Source organism: Hyperolius riggenbachi, chromosome 4, assembly GCF_040937935.1.
Source record: "Hyperolius riggenbachi isolate aHypRig1 chromosome 4, aHypRig1.pri, whole genome shotgun sequence".
In the NCBI taxonomy this organism is placed as follows: Eukaryota; Metazoa; Chordata; class Amphibia; order Anura; family Hyperoliidae; genus Hyperolius; species Hyperolius riggenbachi.
This window is the reverse complement of record NC_090649.1, coordinates 441,200,696-441,215,511: the sequence shown is the minus strand read 5'-3', so window position 1 is coordinate 441,215,511 and position 14,816 is coordinate 441,200,696. Positions and strand designations below refer to the sequence as shown.

Sequence of the window (14,816 nt, the reverse complement as noted above, 5' to 3'; positions counted from 1 at the left end):
GGAATTTGCGCAAAGTTTAGGGTGTGCGGAGCAGATTATATTCACTCTTCAGGAAAAGTGAGATGCAGTCATGAAGTTACAATATTTTATGAACACATCATGACCTCAGCGCCATGGGGGGAGGGGGAAGTGGAGGACGGTGAGTGCAGAGCCATGAATAGTTGTTCTCTCAGGTGTGAAGCTACTGTAGTTAGCAGTGTGTTGTGCGAGTAAAATGTGTGCCCTGAGGATACACAATTCACTGCAACAATTACTGCCCCACCCACGTTACTCAGCAGCAAAGCTCGTGTGTGAAGCGTGCGGAGGGGGGAGGGGAGGGAAACGCACATCGTGTGCTCGCCACAGACTGTCAGCCCTTCTGTGCAGACATAAAGGCAAGCCACAGCACACCTTTCTGATTACATGAGCAGCCTCCGGTGTAATAATGCAGCAGCGGTTCTAAGTCCTATATACTGGAAGATGATTATTGCATATTTTACAAGATATGTATACAGTAGAATCCTTTTACAGTAAACTCCAAGGGACCAAGCAAAGTAATTTACTATATCAGAAGTTTACTATATCAGAAATTGTCATAGTCAAGCACATAAAGTATACTATGGCACTGTATCTTAAAGGAAACATCCGAGGATAAACAAAAAGGGATCTACCAGTTGCCCAAAGGATCCAGTTTAAACTTCTCACACTTGCATACAAAGCTCTACACAAGCTATCGCTAGTGTTGGGCGAACACCTAGATGCAGAGGCGTATCTAGAGGGGTGCAGGCATGGCTTGTGCCATGGGCGCCACAGCACCATGGGCGCCATCTCTGCTCCTGTGCTGCACTGCCATGCCTGCCCTTGTGCTGCACAGTCATGCCTGCCCCCATGCTTCTCCATCACTCAGACCTCAGATCAGATGAATTCTGTTATCTGGGGAACATGGATACTTAACTTATGTATGTGGGGTGCACTTGGCTTAGTGGTAGAAGAGAAGACATAGAGGGAATAAGAGACTTCCAAGAAAGTAACTTCAGCGATACCCCGAGCCAAAAAATACAGGCAACAGTAACACATGTAAGCGAGAATAGATGATGTTTTCAGGGGGAGGGGGGGGGGGGGCACAATTTCAGTGTTTGCCATAGGCTCTATATCACCCAGATACGCCCCTGCCTAGATGTTCGGGTTCGCGAACGTTCGCCGAACATCGCCGCGATGTTCGGGTGTTCGCGCCGAACTCCGAACATAATGGAAGTCAATGGGGACCCGAACTTTCGTGCTTTGTAAAGCTTCCTTACATGCTACATACCCCAAATTTGCAGGGTATGTGCACCTTGGGAGTGGGTACAAGAGGAAAAAAAATATTTGAAAAAGAGCTTATAGTTTTTGAGAAACTTGATTGTAAATTTCAAAGGAAAAACTGTCTTTTAAATGTGGAAAATGTCATGTTTCTTTGCACAGGTAACATGCTTTTTGTCGCCATGCAGTCATAAATGTAATACAGAGAAGAGGTTCCAGGAAAAGGGACCGGTAACGCTAACCCAGCACCAGCAGCAGCACACGTGATGGAACAGGAGGAGGAGGCGCAGGAGGAGAAGGCCACGCTTTTTGAGACACAACAACCCAGGCCTTGCATGAGGACAAGAAGCGTGCGGATAGCATGCTTTGTACCGCCATGCAGTCATAAATGTAATAAAGATAAGAGGTTCAATAAACAGGGACCGGGCGGCAACGCTAACCCAGCAGCAGCAGACGTGATGGAACAGGAGGAGGCGCAGGAGGAGAAGGCCACACTTTCAGGCGCAACTCAGGCCTTGCATGAGGACAAAAAAATGCGTGCGCAAAGCAATGCAATGAGTAGTTTTCAGGACACAATGGGCTATTCGGAGGAGCTATTCCCACCCCCACAATCTTCTACCTGTGAAAGGTCAATGGAACAGCCACAAATGTTGTGCCCAGATTCACAACCTTTTTCTGTGGAAAATGCACCTCGCACTGAAATGCAAGGCGAGGCCGAGGATGAACATGACGTCAACAACTCAACATGACGCAAAATGGGGGCGGAACAGAAAGCTGCTTTCAATGTTTTGAAGGCCTTAATTGCCTCCGGTGGCCAGTTAGATGCATCATTCATCACACCCAAATCCCAGAGCAATGTGTGCAGGAATTTGAATCGCAGGAGGTGTACCGAGATCATCTGGACAAGTGACCAAGTGACAAGTGACCAAGTGACAAAGTGACTGACAAAGTGACAAAATGACAAAGTGACAAAATGACAAAGTGATAAGTGACAAAGTGACAAAGTGACCAGTGACAAAGTGACAAGTGAGAGGTTGTTCTGGGGAGCTCTACTCCACTGCACACAGTCACATATGAGGAGAGGTCTCGTCGGGACTGCTGATCCTCCTCAGCTTGCTCAAAGCCTTGAGGGTTCCTGAAGATCCTCTGCTTGGAGTTCGCCGGGGTTCAGCTTGGTGTCGGGGTCGGCGGCGTCCTCCTCACTCCAACGTGGCAGATCTTCTGTTGAAGGAAAAAAAAACAAAACATTTTTTAAAGTCCAGTACCGCTTCTGAAGGACTCACCAAGAGATGCAGGAGCGCTTCAATCTAGCGCACCATCGCTCGCTGGGTGATGTCCCTCCCTACGCGCTGGAATTCTACGCTGCACATGCTAGCACGCTTTTGCGCAGTGCCGAGGCGCATTCCAGCAGCTAGCTACCAAGCTTCTGTGGATCTGATTGGGCCACCATGTTGGATCTCTGCCAAGTCCTCCAAAATTTTGAGCAATCCACGTTGCTTGTGACTGAGCAGTGACAACTCTACAGTCAGCATTACAATACCACTGCTGTGTTTACTGAAGAAATCAATGTTGAAGATGGAAACCGCTGGCATGATGCAAGTGGGGGAATCTGAAGATGAAAACGATCAGCGTGATGATACCAACATCAGGCAACCTGCCTCAGGAAACCCTGGTCCCAGCTATGACAAAGAACAGGACGAGGAACAGCTGGAGTTGGAGCAGGAATTGGATGCCCCCACTGCCGAGGGACAGAGCGGTGCACGTTGGACTTCCACAATTTAGCGGGAATGGACAGCAGAAGAGGAAGAAAGTGATGCTGGTGACGAATATGGTGCATCACAACAATCACAACACTCACAAGAACATGAAGACAGAGGAGTCTGGCAGGATTCTCTGGCACACATGGCTCAATTCATGCTAGACTGCATTGAATGCGGCCCGCGCATTATTCACTATTCATTATTATTCATTATTCTGGACAACACCAATTACTGGGTTTATACCCAGTTTATACAAACACAATGTTAAAAAACTGATTGAAGAAAGTGTCAGACAGGTCAAAAATGGAACAATTCCAGCAGGCCCTTGAGGATGGAGACTTTAGAGAGGAGATTGACATCCTCCTCCTTCTCTAGCCAGTTGTACGCCGACAGACTGACTTCAGCAAACCCAGGAGGACCAGGAGGGCAGCAAAGAACACAAGCTGCTGCTAGTGCCCAAAAGGGAATGGTATTGGCAGTGTCCTTGGAGTGGGAACATTTTCTGACACCCATGCAGCAGCCCACAGAACAGCAATCGGGCAGTTCCACGTCCTCCAACACCAATCGCCTGGAGAAGATGGTCAAGGACTACATGTCAGATGGCGTAGCTGTGTTGAACAATCCATCTGCAGACAGACGGTGAGTGTGACAGCACAGAAGGACCATGGCAACTCACTCATAGTACCACAGTTTGATAGTGCTGCCCAAAAAATTATATGGATCCGTGGACCCGGGCAGTACTGGGAAGTGGGAACGCAGATTTTAGTACCTAAACACACGATACAACATGTTTTCCGGGGTCGGACTCTGAGGCACATACAGATGGTCCCGATCATCATCCTCATCATACAACTCTTCTCCTGAGTCTGACCCACCCACCACCTCTGCCACCCCAACATCCCCAGACACAGACCCCTCATCGTCCTCAACATTAACTTGGGATGCTGGCCTGAGCCCGACCTCCTCCTCCACATCAGGCCCCATCATCTCCTCAATGGCAGCCCTCAATAATCGCTCTGGCGCCGGACCGATGGACACAACGTTCTCCTCCGGGGAGGGCTGCTGCTGACCACTGGCTGCTGGGGTGGATGTTATAGCTTGCGTGGGGCGTTGGCTGTTGCTGTTGTTGGGAGTGCTGCTCACAGCGGAGGTCTCTGAGGAACTCATGGTGAGCTCATATAGTGGTTGACGTTGAGTGGAGTATTACTGATCCCAGCAATATACACACTGACTGGCAGAGTACGCAATGCTATATAGTGGTTGACGGTGAGTGAAGTACTACAGATCCCAGCAATATACACAGTGACTGGCAGTACAATGGTATGGGTGGGTGAGCAGAGTACTACAGATCCCAGCAATGCTATATAGTAATGGGGTGACTGAGTGAGCGGCAGTGTACTACTGTTCCCAGCAGACACAGAGTGGCAGTAAACACAATGCTATATAGTGTGGCTGAGCGAGCGGTGTACTACTATTCCCAGCAGACACAGAGTGGCAGTAAACAGAATGCTATATAGTGTGGCTGAGCGAGGTACACAGAGTGGCAGTAAACACAATGCTATATAGTGTGGCTGAGCGAGCGGTGTACTACTATTCCCAGCAGACACAAAGTGGCAATAAACACAATGCTATATAGTGTGGCTGAGCGAGCGGTGTAGTACTGTTCCCAGCAGACACAGAGTGGCAGTAAACACAATGCTATATAGTGTGGCTGAGCGAGGTACACAGAGTGACAGTAAACACAATGCTATATAGTGTGGCTGAGCGAGCGGTGTACTACTATTCCCAGCAGACACAGAGTGGCAGTAAACAGAATGCTATATAGTGTGGCTGAGCGAGGTACACAGAGTGGCAGTAAACACAATGCTATATAGTGTGGCTGAGCGAGCGGTGTACTACTATTCCCAGCAGACACAGAGTGGCAGTAAACAGAATGCTATATAGTGTGGCTGAGCGAGGTACACAGAGTGGGAGTAAACACAATGCTATATAGTGTGGCTGAGCGAGCGGTGTACTACTATTCCCAGCAGACACAAAGTGGCAGTAAACACAATGCTATATAGTGTGGCTGAGCGAGCGGTGTAGTACTGTTCCCAGCAGACACAGAGTGGCAGTAAACACAATGCTATATAGTGTGGCTGAGCGAGGTACACAGAGTGACAGTAAACACAATGCTATATAGTGTGGCTGAGCGAGCGGTGTACTACTATTCCCAGCAGACACAGAGTGGCAGTAAACAGAATGCTATATAGTGTGGCTGAGCGAGGTACACAGAGTGGCAGTAAACACAATGCTATATAGTGTGGCTGAGCGAGCGGTGTACTACTATTCCCAGCAGACACAGAGTGGCTGTAAACAGAATGCTATATAGTGTGGCTGAGCGAGGTACACAGAGTGGCAGTAAACAGAATGCTATATAGTGTGGCTGAGCGAGCGGTGTACTACTATTCCCAGCAGCGACACAATGACTGGGGGGACCCTGGCTAGCGTGGCTGGAGCGCGAACTACCCTGCCTGCCTACCCAAAGCTAAACCCACAGACAAATGGCGGAGATATGACGTGGTTCGGGTATTTATTTACCCGAACCATGTGACAGTTCGGCCAATCAGAGCGCGTTCGGGTCCGAACCACGTGACCCGTTCGGCCAATCACAGCGCTAGCCGAACGTTCGGGGAACGTTCGGCCATGCGCTCTTAGTTCGGCCATGTTGCCGAACGGTTTGGCCGAACACCATCAGGTGTTCGGCCGAACTCGAACATCACCCGAACAGGGTGATGTTCTGCAGAACCCGAACAGTGGCGAACACTGTTCGCCCAACACTAGCTATCGCCTCCATACATTTCCTCTTTAATCTCCAGATACCTCCCCTAGATACCTCCCCGCCCGGACCCTCCGTTCCTCACAGAAGACCCTTTTGTCCTCCAGCCTAGTCACCTCCTCTCACTCTCGCATCCAAGACTTCTCACAAGCTGTCCCTCTCCTTTGGAACTCTCTCCCTCAGCCGGTTCGTCATGCCACGAGTCTGGAAACCTTCAAACGTACTCTGAAAACACACCTGTTCAGACAAGCCTATAATTTGCTACAGGTAGTACTGAAGGCACACTGGCTCACCCACTAATCCTTGTGTTTCCTTCCCTTTTGTTTCCTCCCCACTACCCTCTAGATTGTAAGCCCGCAAGGGCAGGGACCTCCTCCTAGTGTTTCTCATACTGCTGTTATTTTAACATATGTACATTTACCAACTACATATCAACTATGTATGTATCTGTATTTATTCTATTCAATGTCATGACTGTACAGTGTCTTGTATTTCTTATGTATATTTGTTCCCCATTATTTGTTTGTACTATGTACAGCGCCACGGAAGATGTTGGTGCTATATAAATAAAAAAAATAATAATAATAATCTACTTCTACTTCCTCCAGCTCCTGGCAGCTGATATGTCACTTGTCGGGATCTGCGAAAGGGTGTGGCCACGCTGCTCACGGTCGCATGGCTGGGAGCATTCTGGGCAGGCGCAGTAGTTCTGCGACTGTGCAGAATGCTCCAAGCTACGTGAGCGCGATCGTGAGCACTCGTGCAGCCACTGAACATGCCAACCTGGCGAGGTCGGCATCTGCAACGGAGGAGACCCCGGGACCCCGTAGCTGCAGCGAGGGACAGATCGGCTGCCAGGGGCTGGAGGAAGCGGAAACAGTAAATTCGGGCGCCTGAGGCTAGTGGACAAATCGGGCGCCGCCATTCACTCCTATAATAAATATCGTTTAATGGGCGCCCGATAGGAAAAAAGGACGCCGGAGAAAACTAACGTTTTAAAAGCGGCGCCCGGAGATTTAATGTTTTATTACTGTTTCTCATGATTACACATTATTTAATGATTTATACATTTTTAAATATTATTTTTAAACGAAAAACAGTACAATATTTTTTTCCAAACATTATTTTTAAACGAAAAACAGTACTTTTTTTTCCCCATTATTTTTAAACGAAAAAACCAACAGGGGGGTCTTAGGTTTAGGCACCAACAGGGGGGTCTTAGGTTTAGGCACCAAAAGGGGGGTCTTAGGTTTAGGCACCAACAGGGGGGTATTAGGTTTAGGCACCAACAGGGGGTCTTAGGTTTAGGCACCAACAGGGGGGTCTTAGGTTTAGGCACCAACAGGGGGGTCTTAGGTTTAGGCACTAACAGGGGGGTCTTAGGTTTAGGCACTAATAGGGGGGTCTAGGGGTTAGGGGTAGGTACAGGGAGGGTTACTTAGGCACCAACAGGGGGGGGTCTTAGGTTTAGGCATCAACAGGGGGGTCTAGGGGTTAGGGGTAGGTACAGGGAGGGTTACTTAGTAATTTTTTTTTAAAACTTTATTATACGTTTCACTATTTAAACGAAAGATTAACGTTTTTACAATTGCCGATTTAATGCACATTATTTAATGATTTATAACTTTAAAAAACATTAATTTTAAACGAAATACAGTACAATACATTTTTAAACGTTATCCATGCTTATCGTTAAAAACCCGGCGCCCTTTTTTCCCAGCGCCCCTTTTTAACGTACGCGGAGGAAGCCCCAGGTAAGTAGAACTTTTTTTTTTTTTATCCTCGGACCTTTCCTTTAACTCAGTCAATAATTGGGAGTCCTGTTTTCTTTTTCAGTGCTTCAGCAAGCAAGCACAGACAGCGTCTAAAAATGCACAGTGCTCAATATGCAGGGATTTGTATACAAAAATCACACAACAGCTTGCACAGGATGGAAGCATAGGTCTCACCAGTTAATGCAGGTACAGTATTTCTCCTCTGTCCACATTGGACCTGGATGATACTGTAGCATTGCAGCCATGCACAAGCAAGTCACAGATGACAGGCAATTCCCTCAGTAATCAGGCAGCAGCTTACACAGGAAGCATAGGTCTCACCTGTGTTTTTGAGGTAATCCATGCAGGCACAGAGTAGTGTGCAGATAGAGAGCAGGCTACAAGTGGCTGCCAGCCCACCCACCCACCAACCGCGGCTCATGGGTCTTTGACTGACCTATGGCACATGTGCCCGCCCACTTTCCACTATAACCGGATACAGAATACCGAAGGAGCCAAAAAACAGGTTTACTATAATAGAAGATCTATTATATCTGGGTTTATTATACCAGGCATTACTCCCATACACTTATAATGGTGAATGGCCAGGACCTGGACATTTAGTTTACTATACCCAGAGGTTTATTATATCAGAGTTTACTATAACGAGATTATACTGATATTTGAAAGTTGGATGTTTGGGAGTTTGTTTTCACCTACTTTGAAGTGTGATCAGCAAAGAGTGTTTTAACAACTACAAAGCAATTAGAAATCATTTTAATTATGCTCCCTCCTAATTATAGTGCAAATCCATGTAAAAAAGAAGGCACAACTCTCACAGCTGCACATAGATTTTCCAGCATTCTGGATCACAATCTATATAACAGAGAACGGTGGCGTAGCTAAGGAGCTGTGGGCCCCGGTGCAAGTTTTACATGGGGCCCCCCCAAGCACTCTATACATAACAATTGATTTGGCGCACCAAAACCTGCCAAAGACAACCACAGTGTCAGAGGTGCAAGAAGGAGATAGGGAACAGTGTTTTAAGGATTACTACTATTCAAAGCATCTATAAAAGTGATTATTACCAGCACAGGACCAACAGAGAGCTAATACTGTGATGGAGGGTGGACCCTTCGGGGCCCCTCTGGCCCAAGGGCCCCGATGCAGTCGCTACCTCTGCACCCCCTATTGCTACGCCCCTAAGAGAACCATGGGGTGCTCATACACATAATCACATAACTTGCCATCACATGTCTATAAACAGGGACACCACCTGAAGACTAAAGTTATAAACAACCTTTTCTTAACCCTTTGCTCTATGGAAAACACAATTGCCCATATGCAGTTAACTTTTTTTCCTGAGTTTCTCCAAGGAGAAAAATTGAAATCTTCTCTTTAAAATAACTTTTTAGCTTTTTGCAGTTCGAGATGTACCAAGTAGGTGTAAAAATAGGGATGTAACTGGGAATCACTGGGCCCCCCTATGAAACTTTGGTTGCCCCCCTCCCCCACTAGTTTTCTGCACAGGTAAACTGAGAACCAATGGACAGCAGTGAAGCACTGCACATATTTTCTCTATCAATTACATTAGCTTCGGTCATAAAACGTGCATGTTTTCACACATGCAGACGCACACAGTGTGCAGATAACACATACAGAAAAGCGACAGACAAATGTGCTCCCAGCCTCTGCTTATTACATTTACTCTGTCCATCTCTGATGGAGCAGAACAGGCTCTGCAGACATCTCCAGCATCACTACAGTATAGAGCACTTGGGGAGGGGCAGAGAGGTTGGGGGCTGGGCGCTGTACACAGGAGCCTGCTGCTCACCAAATAGGGACTGTCGACAAATCTTTGTCTACAAAACTTTGTATGATTTGTTAGTGGCTGAGCAGATGCAGTCATTAGAGTGTGCAGAGAGCAGAAAGCTTTTTCTCTTTGTGCCCTAAGTTGTCAGTCTCTCAGCACAGGGAAAATAAATTCCCCTCCTCCTTCCATGCGGCTTCTGGGCCCCCCTGCAACTGCATTCCTTTGCAGGGTCTATTGTTACGCCCCTGTGTAAAAAGTAGTGCTAAAATTTGCTTGGTGGTGGTTTAAAAGGCATTTTATTGACAAGTTCTCAAATTCTCATTATGGAGAAAACTCAGGAGAAAAAGTTAATTGGATATGGTCCAATATCTCTACGGTAACATTCAGTGGTGGCTTTCAACTGTGTATACTCAGAGCAGGATAATAACCCTAAATGCTTTATATAATGTAATAAGTAAAATAGTGCATTATAAAATTTATAGAAAGAAGGCAAAAATGAAGAACAAATAAACAACATAGCTGACAGTAAATAAAAGTTGTTTAAATGAAGAAAGTTACTTTAGTTTGTCAGTGTTCAGATTCCAATAGATCTGCATGTTTGTAAAGTTCTTGGAGTCCCTCTGTGACCTCCCGGGGGCTCCTGATCCAAATCCTATTGTGATAGTAAATGTTAGGCCAATCTGGCAAATGTCCCAATGGTCTTATGCTGGATACACACGGTGCGTTCGCGCACTCGATTTTCCCGTCGATTCCCGTCGATTCGTTTATTTCCAACATGTCAGATTTGGATTTCGATGGATCGTTAGGTCGATTCGCAGTATGCCGAATCGACCTAACGATCCATCGAAATCCAAATCGGACATGTTGGAAATAAACAAATCGACGGGAATCGACGGGAAAATCGAGTGCGCGAACGCACCGTGTGTATCCAGCATTATAGTCTCTGACCACTATGAGGATGGTTTCCAACTTGGAGGGGTAGGAGGAAGCCCTGCCCTTCAACACAGATCCCAGCACGTCATGTGCTATTTCTACTTGCTTGCAGTTACCACATTTATTACAATAAAATCATGTACTACTCATTCTTGGTTCCATGATGACACCAAACACTAATATATCTAGTTCTATTCCATAGAAATAAAACATCTCCTCTTCCACATTTGCCAGAATCAACTAAACATTGCTAGGTGAGAGATCATGATTGCTACACCTGTTATGCTGGGCATACACGGTGAGATTTATGCGCCGTCCCCGCCGGTGCCTGGATCGATTCCCGCTCGTCCCCGCGGGCGTTCCTTATCTTCTGCTCGTTTTCTTCCCATTGTTCGCCCGCGGGTATTGAGCGGGAAATCGAGCGCCTTGCTGATCGGACCTGTCGGAAATTATCAATCGAGCCATCAGCGGCTCAATTGATAAGAAGAATCTCACCGTGTACAGGATCTTCTAAAAAAATTAGCATATTGTGATAAAGTTCATTATTTTCTGTAATGTACTGATAAACATTAGACTTTCATATATTTTAGATTCAAATACACACAACTGAAGTAGTTCAAGCCTTTTATTGTTTAAATATTGATGATTTTAGCATACAGCTCATGAAAACCCAAATTTCCTATCTCAAAAAATTAGCATATTTCATCCGACCAATAAAAGAAAAATGTTTTTAAAACAAAAAAAGTCAACCTTCAAATAATTATGTTCAGTTATGCACTCAATACTTGGTCGGGAATCCTTTTGCAGAAATGACTGCTTCAAAGCGGCGTGGCATGGAGGCAATCAGCCTGTGGCACTGCTCAGATGTTATGGAGGCCCAGGATGCTTCGATAGCAGCCTTAAGCTCATCCAGAGTGTTGGGTCGTGCGTCTCTCAACTTTCTCTTCACAATATCCCACAGATTCTCTATGGGGTTCAGGTCAGGAGTGTTGGCAGGCCAATTGAGCACAGTAATACCATGGTCAGTAAACCATTTACCAGTGGTTTTGGCACTGTGAGCAGGTGCCAGGTCATGCTGAAAAATGAAATCTTCATCTCCATAAAGCTTTTCAGCAGATGGAAGCATGAAGTGCTCCAAAATCTCCTGATAGCTAGCTGCATTGACCCTGCCCTTGATAAAACACAGTGGACCAACACCAGCAGCTGACATGGCATCCCAGACCATCACTGACTGTGGGTACTTGACACTGGACTTCAGGCATTTTGGCATTTCCCTCTCACCAGTCTTCCTCCAGACTCTGGCACCTTGATTTCCGAATGACATGTAAAAGTTGCTTTCATCCGAAAAAGTACTTTGGACCACTGAGCAACAGTCCAGTGCTGCTTCTCTGTAGCCCAGGTCAGGCGCTTCTGCCGCTGTTTCTGGTTCAAAAGTGCGTTCATGCTTCCATCTGCTGAAAAGCTTTATGGAGATGAAGATTTCATTTTTCAGCACGACCTGGCACCTGCTCACAGTGCCAAAACCACTGGTAAATGGTTTACTGATCATGGTATTACTGTGCTCAATTGGCCTGCCAACTCTCCTGACCTGAACCCCATAGAGAATCTGTGGGATATTGTGAAGATAAAGTTGAGAGACGCAAGACCCACCACTCTGGATGAGCTTAAGGCCGCTATCGAAGCATCCTGGGCCTCCATAACACCTGAGCAGTGCCACAGGCTGATTGCCTCCATGCCACGCCGCATTGAAGCAGTCATTTCTGCAAAAGGATTCCCGACCAAGTATTGAGTGCATAACTGAACATAATTATTTGAAGGTTGACTTTTTTTGTTTTAAAAACATTTTTCTTTTATTGGTCGGATGAAATATGCTAATTTTTTGAGATAGGAAATTTGGGTTTTCATGAGCTGTATGCCAAAATCATCAATATTAAAACAATAAAAGGCTTGAACTACTTCAGTTTTGTGTATTTGAATCTAAAATATACGAAAGTCTAATGTTTATCAGTACATTACAGAAAATAATGAACTTTATCACAATATGCAAATTTTTTGAGAAGATCCTGTATGCCCAGCATTAGATGACTCCTGGCAGATAAGCCTGTAAGCTGAGAAAGTTTTAATGGGGGAGGTGGAAATGGTTGTGGATGATGGGGGAGGGGGGGCAGCATCACAGTTTTGCTGGTGGTCCTCATAATTTCTAGTACTGCCTTTAAATAAGGTATCTGATGAAGTGGTCCTCTGAGCCATTAAATGTCATAGAAAACAAGAAAGTGTATCCGGCATTGATTCCCCCTCTATGGTAAGTGCTAGGTTCGCAATGATTGTTCTACCAATTTGAATGCGGATTACCGCTAGTGTGCACTTGCACGCCTGTATTGGGCAATAAACACTCCTTGCAGTACTGGATACACCTTCTTGTTTACTACATTAGCTGAGTTTGACACTTTTGATAGTTTAATTATACACAATTTAGTGCGCATACATTTGGAGTCACATAGGGCATTCGGTTATAAGGCGGACCTCTCATTTCTTTTTTGGAACAAGTTAGTGATAGAAAATAAAGCATACAGTTTAGCGTGTATTTAGTTGTGGTCACACTTAATAGTATTATTTTTGTAATATAAAGTACACAGCTCTTGGTGGCCCATCAACACATTCAAAACTTAAAACAACATGTCTTTTTTTAGGCAGACCTAAAGGAAGGGGCAATGTGGACAGCGGTGGCGGACAACAAGGACAGGGGAAATTGGATCCTCAGTCAGCTGTAGCAAAACAAAGTTGTAATAGGACTTCAAAGTTTTCAAGAGGTCAGACATGTCTGCCATTCCTACCAGAGTGATGTTGGCCATGCCTTACAAATGCCGCACACTGAAGATATAGAAGAGAGGGAGACCCAACAAGGATCTCCCAAACTATATTCTTCTCTGTCTGCCAAGTATGTCCAATGAGCAGGCTTCTAATGCTCCTTTCCTTGCCAGATCCTTCAGCCACTCTGAAGCCGTAAACATGTAGCTGTCTTCAAAACTAATCCAGCATTCCACTGCGGGACTGTTGACAAAGAACCCAACACCACCTTTGTGAAGGGACAACTAGACCTACCATGCTCTGATGCCCAACATTTACTTTATTCTAAGGAGGAAGAGTAGAAGATTGCCATTAGATGATTAGGTACATTAACTAATATGGAGAAAATCATGGACCATCAAAATAAAGGGCAGGAGAAGGATAAGGAGGAACATCCTGGAAGATGGAGAAGAGGGCTCAAAAATAGTAGGGTACTTATACCATCAGCCTCGTCAGGCCTTGCTCACCTGTCAGCAGAGATACACAAGGACAGCTGGAGTCCATCCTCTCAAGATCCCTGCTGTTTGGGAGTTCCTCAACTTCTGTGACCTGCAATTACAATGGAGCAGGAATAATAAAAACCTGGACATCAGATGTAGGACTTACTATATGAAGATTCACCATTCAGCTCAGTGGAGTGTCCACATGGCCGAAAATAGAGCAGTTGGCTACTGATGCTCACTCTTTAATTAAGGGAAGATTTAAATTAGGATGATACCATATATTCGATAAATTAAAAGAAAATGAGTCAGCTTTTGGCCAACAGGCCTTCTTCAGACTCTATTCCAGTAGACTGGTAGTAAAAGCATTTGCCTCCTTTATTTCCTTACGTATTCATGTTGCACAAGTAACCTCTGCTGCCCCTACTCAAAGAGAAGCAGCCTTGTTTAGAAGAATTAGCAGGACCTTCTCCCTCTCTACCTCCACTAAAGCTGAGGAGCAGAGTGGTGGACCCAGGAGCCGGATGTGCAAGCTTCAAAGTGGTGTCAAAACCCACCCCATCATCACACTCTACACCATCATTTCCTGTTGATGTTCACCAACCAGCCTTTCTTACTACAGCTTCTGGAAAATAGAATCTTCCCCAATCACTCCAATACCGTCTAGCTTACCTTGTATAACTGCAATTTCTGATCTACTGATTTGTGGACAACACTCTCTTCTGTCACTGAGCACTCCCTCAGTACACTTCCCTGGACCACTTTGTGGCAAGTCCGCATACAAACAGCAACTGAAAGCCGCTGCAGTAAAGGCCTGGCAGAGCATGAAAAAGGAGGAAACGCGGCATCTGGTGATGTCGATGATTTCAAGACTTCAGGCTGTCATTCATTGCCAGCAAAGGGTTTTCAACCATGTGTTAGAAATGAACATTTTATTCCCAGCTATTTAATTTGTCCAATTACTTTTTATGTGTTACAAAATGCTTTAGTTGCCTTAAATTGTTATGCACCACACTGAACTAAAGATGCAAGTCTACACTTCACCTGCATCTGAGTTGTTTCATTTAGAATTCCTTGTGGCAACATTAGAAAAAGGTTGTCTCTGTCCAAATAATTATGGACCTAACTGTAGGTTTCAATATACAATTTTTTTTGTTCCCTTCAGGTTTACTT

The 14,816-nt window shown here is 45.5% G+C and overlaps 1 protein-coding gene across 2 annotated transcripts in view; it reads right to left on the bottom strand.

Moving 5' to 3' along the window:
- DLK2 (delta like non-canonical Notch ligand 2) overlaps window positions 1-14,816 on the bottom strand; it is a 65,663-nt gene that overhangs the window by 48,100 nt on the left and 2,747 nt on the right. For both annotated transcript variants that reach the window (XM_068232571.1, XM_068232572.1), the window contains one exon: window positions 13,671-13,752. The gene's annotated coding sequence lies outside the window, so the exon portion shown is untranslated. The remainder of the gene's footprint in view (window positions 1-13,670; window positions 13,753-14,816) is intronic.